The 5,285-nt window shown below is 43.8% G+C and overlaps 1 protein-coding gene across 1 annotated transcript in view; it reads right to left on the reverse strand.

The window, feature by feature from the left end:
• Window positions 1–5,285, reverse strand: part of TYR (tyrosinase) — a 45,314-nt gene that overhangs the window by 38,653 nt on the left and 1,376 nt on the right. The window lies entirely within an intron of this gene.

A 5,285-nucleotide genomic window follows, 5' to 3' on the forward strand; every position in this document is an offset into this window, starting at 1 on the left:
CCCTGACGAAGTCGGAAGGAGTCCGACGAAAGCTTGGTGTAGTTTTGTTTTATGTTTTATGTTATTAAACTTTGTATAGTTTAATATACTCCTGGTGTTCACAGTTTGTTTTTGGAAAGATATATATATATATATATATATATATATATATATATATATATATATATATAGAGAGAGAGAGAGAGAGAGAGAGAGAGAGGGAGGATATCCTAGGAGATACCTCTAATGTAATCTACCAAATCCCCTGCAAGGATTGCCCCTGTAATTATGTAAGACAGATGGGAAGGAAGCTAGCAATCAGATTACAAGAACACAAGAGAGCGGTCAGACATGGAGACCTGAATTCATCGATAGTCTCACATTGCAATGAACAATGACATACTTTCAATTTCGCAGCTACTAAGATTGTTGGCCGAGCAAGTACAAAAATAGCCAGGGAAATGATTGAAGGCTGGGAAACAGGCCTCTTGTCACTCAATAAGACTGCTGATTTACCACCAGCTTATCAGGAGCCAAGGACTTGGCAGCACAAGGAAACAACCGACAACGACTTAATAGCCAGCCATCAACACCCAATCAACAAATAAGAAGCCACACCAACCAGGCACCATATAAATACTACGCATAGAATAGCCCAAAGCAGACAATTCTGGTGAGAGAGAAACTCCCTGAGAGTGGGCTCCACAGCACGAGTCCGAAAGCTTGGAAGACTAATCATCCGGTCTGGGTGACCAACCCAGATTGGATCCTGATAATTTGTTAGATTGAATTTATTGTTACAATTAAGACATTTTCCTCTTATTATTTCCCTTAACTTCCTCAAACGCCTTATCCTTTGCAGGTGGTTGTAAAAGAAAACTTTCTTTAAGAAAGAAAAGCACAGGGCATTATTTGGACCCTGTTCTGCAATCACAGTTACATGCAATTGTTTCTAATCAAATTTTTTTTTTTTTTAATTATATTTATACCCCGCCCTTCTCCCGGAGGACTCAGGGTGGCTTACAGCCAGTTTAAAAACAACTAATACAATACAATACAAAGTTTAAGAAAATGATTAAAAATAAATATTTAAATAGTGCTGATTTGTCAACGCTGCTTCCTAATGTACAATTGATAATCACTACTTTCTGATATACAATTGATAATCACTGCTAGAAAATCCCAGGTCCTCTTAAATAATATTGAAAAGACCGGAATAATGGCATTTTACCATATTTCCAATGGGATGTCTAAGTTTCGTACTATTCTACCCAACTGACTATTCCTGTTGAAGAACCAGCCTTTGTTGTGAAGTCATGTCCGACCCATCGCGACCCCATGGACATTGTTCCTCCAGGCCTTCCTGTCCTCTACCATCTTCTGGAGTCCATTGAAGCTCACACTACTGCTTCAGTGACTCCATCCAGCCACCTCATTCTCTGTCGTCCCCTTCTTCTGTTGCCCTCAATCTTTCCATGCATTAGGCTCTTCTCCAGTGAGTCCTTCCTTCTCATTAGGTGGCCAAAGTACTTGAGTTTCAACTTCAGGATCTGGCTATATGGACACCCCAAATTTTCCAAGTGGAGTTGCTAGTTAACAAAAAAATGAATTCATTTCATTTCATGCTTTTCAGAGAAGAACAACTAATATGTTAAAGGTCTGGAGACTAAAACATAAGAAGAACGCTTATAGGAACTGCATATGGCTAGTCTAGAGAAAAGAAGGATTAGGGGAGACATAATAGCAGGATTCCAGTATTTGAGGTTTTTAAGAAGAGACTGGACAGCCATTTGTTTCAAATGGTATAGGGCAGGGGTAGGCAACCTCGGCTCTTTTATGACTCATGGACTTCAACTCCCAGAATTCCTGAGTCAGCATAGCATAGCTGACTCAGGAATTCTGGGAGTTGAAGTCCATGAGTCATAAAAGAGCTGAGGTTGCCTACCCCTGGTATAGGGTCTTCTACTTGAGCAGGGGGTTGGACTAGAAGACCTCCAAGATTCTTTCCAGCTCTATTCCAATTGATTGAAATGAAATAAAATAGGAACAAGGAAACCACTCCGTTTTGCCTTCTTCACCCAACTTTTTATAATTTCAAATTCTTCCCATAGCATTTATCCACATTTTGATGCAGATGGAACTCTTGTCTATGGAGATACTCAGTTATCCATGTCATGGTTATCCCAAAGGTGCTTTTTTCAAGAGGCAACTGGACTTTCCTTCAATTTTGAACTGAAGACGTTTCTTGCATGAGAAGCAAAATATCTTCAAGGAAAAACAAAGAAAGTCCAGTAGCCTCTTGAAAAAAAAAAACCCCACCTATGGAACTCTACCGTTTTCAGAATCCCATTTTACCTAGAGGTTTAAGATCATCTGGCTGGTCAAACCACTTTGCTGCAGTGTTAATCTTCCAGTGTTTTGCCTTTTGATGTACTGTATTTGCATCCCGATCGCCCTTTTTTAAAAAACAAAAACAAAATGTGTTGTAAGTCATCGTAAGCACTATGGCTGGAAGACAGAATATCCCTTGGGATGTCAGCTAAAAGCATTTCAAATGGCAAAACTCGTCAATATTTCTGATCTTGAGACTTCAGGGAGCTATTGCCACCGAGAATATACACATCCCAGGACCGGCATAAATCATCTTCATTTCATATGATATGTTTGTAGCAATATGCCAGATAAGCCTAGATCTCCATAGCTTTCTAGTCTAAAAGTAGGCTAAAACAACCATTCTCTGCTGCGTGTGAGTACAAGAAATCCCAATACATTTTGTAAAGGTAGTCCTCAGTTTATAACCACCACTGAGCCCAAAGTTTGTGTTGCTAAGGGAGACCGTTGTTAAGTGAGTTTTGCCCCATTTTACGACCTTTCTTGCCACACTTGTTAATCCCTGCGGTTGTAAAATTTGTAACACGGTTGTGAAGTGAATCTGCCTTCCCCATTGACTGGGCTTGTCAGGAGGTCACAAAAGGGGATCTCATGACCCAGGGACACTGCAACCGTCATAAATAGTTGCCATGCATCTGAATTTTGGTCACGTGACCGTGGGGAGGCCGCAACAGTCGTAAGAGTGAAAAATCCTCCTAAGTCACTTTCTGAGTGCCGTTGTAACTTTGAGCGATCATTAGACAAATGGCTGTAAGTTGAGGACTAACTGTAATATGGAATCTTATCACACTGTAAGGCAGTGATGGTGAACCTTTTAGAGACCGAGTGCCCAAAAACTGGTCCCGCCCCCACTCCACCCCCCTGCCCCGCCCCCGCTCCACCCCTTCATCCCCCGCCCCGCCTGCCTGCAGGGCCACTCACCGCCTCCAGGGCCCACCGCACATCACCCAGGCAGCCCAGCAGCGCTATGGCAGTCACGCCCTCTGCCCGCGCCCTGCAGCATCAACTGAGCATGAATGGGGTGTGAGGGCAGAGTCTTGTCTATACTGCCTGGCTGCCATGTCCTTGGCTGCGCTGCTCCGTGTGGGTCACGCTCAGGGGCGACTCTCCTTCAGGGGGGCTGCTGGAGAGGAGAGGGTCGCGGGGGAAGGTGAGGCTGGGGCAATGGCACGTGTGCCCACAGAGAGGGCTCCGAGTGCCGCCTCTGGCACGCATGCCATAGGTTCGCCACCATTGCTGTAAGGAGTGCTAAAGCTTGAGCAGCTATTGTGTTGCAAATACATACAATCATATACATATATCTGTATCCAAGCCCTATTCCAGTGGTGGCGAACCTATGGCATGCGTGCCAGAGGCAGCACTCAGAGCCCTCTCTGTGGGTACATGTGCCATGCCCCGGAGATGGTGAGGGACTGGCCTCCGCCGCCCTGGCCCCGCCCACCCAGTCTGCCATGACCACCGTGGCCACACCTACCCGGCACCTGGTGATAAATAAGTGGGTTTTGAGTTGCAGTTTGGGCACTGGGTCTCTAAAAGGTTCGCCATCACTGACCTATTCAACGCAGGGATTCAAACAAAAGCCAGTAGCCAGACAGATGGCTACTGAGTTTCAGTCTCTGCTTAGCATAGCGTATCAAGTAAAGGATAAAGCTGTTTAGTTGTTTCTACTGCTGGACTCTTCCTACCACTAGGATCTGTTTTCTAACAATCAGGTAGAAACTGCTTTCCTGTAATTGAAACTGGTGTTTTGCACTTAGGAATAAGAGAAAACAGCTCTTCCATTTGGCATCTTTTCAGGTACTTGAAAAATGCTTTCATCTTCTCCCTCAGTCTCCCTCAAGGCTAAACCTATTCAGCTCTTTCAACTTCTCTTCACAGAAATAAATAACAGAATAACAGTGTTGAAAGGGACCTTGGAGGTCATCTAGCCCAACCCCCTGCTCAAGCAGGAGATCCTATACCATTCCAGACAAATCGTTGTCCAATCTCTCCTTAAAAACCTCCAGTGTTGGCGCACCCACAACTTCTGGAGGCAAGTTGTTCCGCTGATTAATTGTTCTCAATGTCAGGAAATTCCTCCTTAGTTCTAGGTTGCTTCTCTCCTTGATTAGTTTCCATCCGTTGCTTCTCGTCCTGCCTTCAGGTGCTTTGGAGAATAGCTTGACTCCCTCTTCTTTGTGGCAGCCTCTGAGATATCCTGTCACCACTTGTCCTTCTTCTCATTAAACTAGACCTACCCAATTCCAGCAACCAGAATCAGTTTCTAGTTCTCTGATCATCACTATTGTCCTTCTCTGAAACAATTCCAATTTCTCTGAATTTTTTTAAGGCATGGCAAAATGACAATAAAGGTTATCTACCTACCTACCTACCTACCTACCTACCTACCTACCTACCTACCTACCTATCTATCTATCTATCTATCTATCTATCTATTTATCTATATTTACCTACCTACCTAGTCTAGTAACAGTCATTGTGTATTTTCTGTTTCTTTGAAAAGAAAACATGAGATCAGGATCTTACAATGGCACTGAAAATTTTCATAGTTACAATGTTGCATCTTCCCCATGGTCATGTGATCAACATTCAAGTCGCTTGACAACTGACTCATATTTATGACAGTAGCAGTGTCCCTGGGGTCATGTGATCACCTTTTGCGAACTTCTGACCAGCAAAATCGATGGGGAAGCTGGAGTCACTTAACAACCGTGTTGCTAACTTGACAACTGCAGGGATTCACTTAACAAGTGTGGCTAGAAAGGGTATAAAATGGGGCAAAACTCACTTAACAAATGTCTCACTTAGCAACAGAAATTCGGGGCTCAGTTGAAAGAGAGAGAGAGGGGGGGGGAAGAGGGAGGGAGGGAGGGAGGGAGAGAGAGAGAGAGAGAGAGAGAGAGAGAGAGAGAGAG

This window comes from Protobothrops mucrosquamatus, unplaced genomic scaffold, assembly GCF_001527695.2.
Source record: "Protobothrops mucrosquamatus isolate PMUCROS unplaced genomic scaffold, P.Mucros_1.0 scaffold_92, whole genome shotgun sequence".
Classification (NCBI taxonomy): domain Eukaryota; kingdom Metazoa; phylum Chordata; class Lepidosauria; order Squamata; family Viperidae; genus Protobothrops; species Protobothrops mucrosquamatus.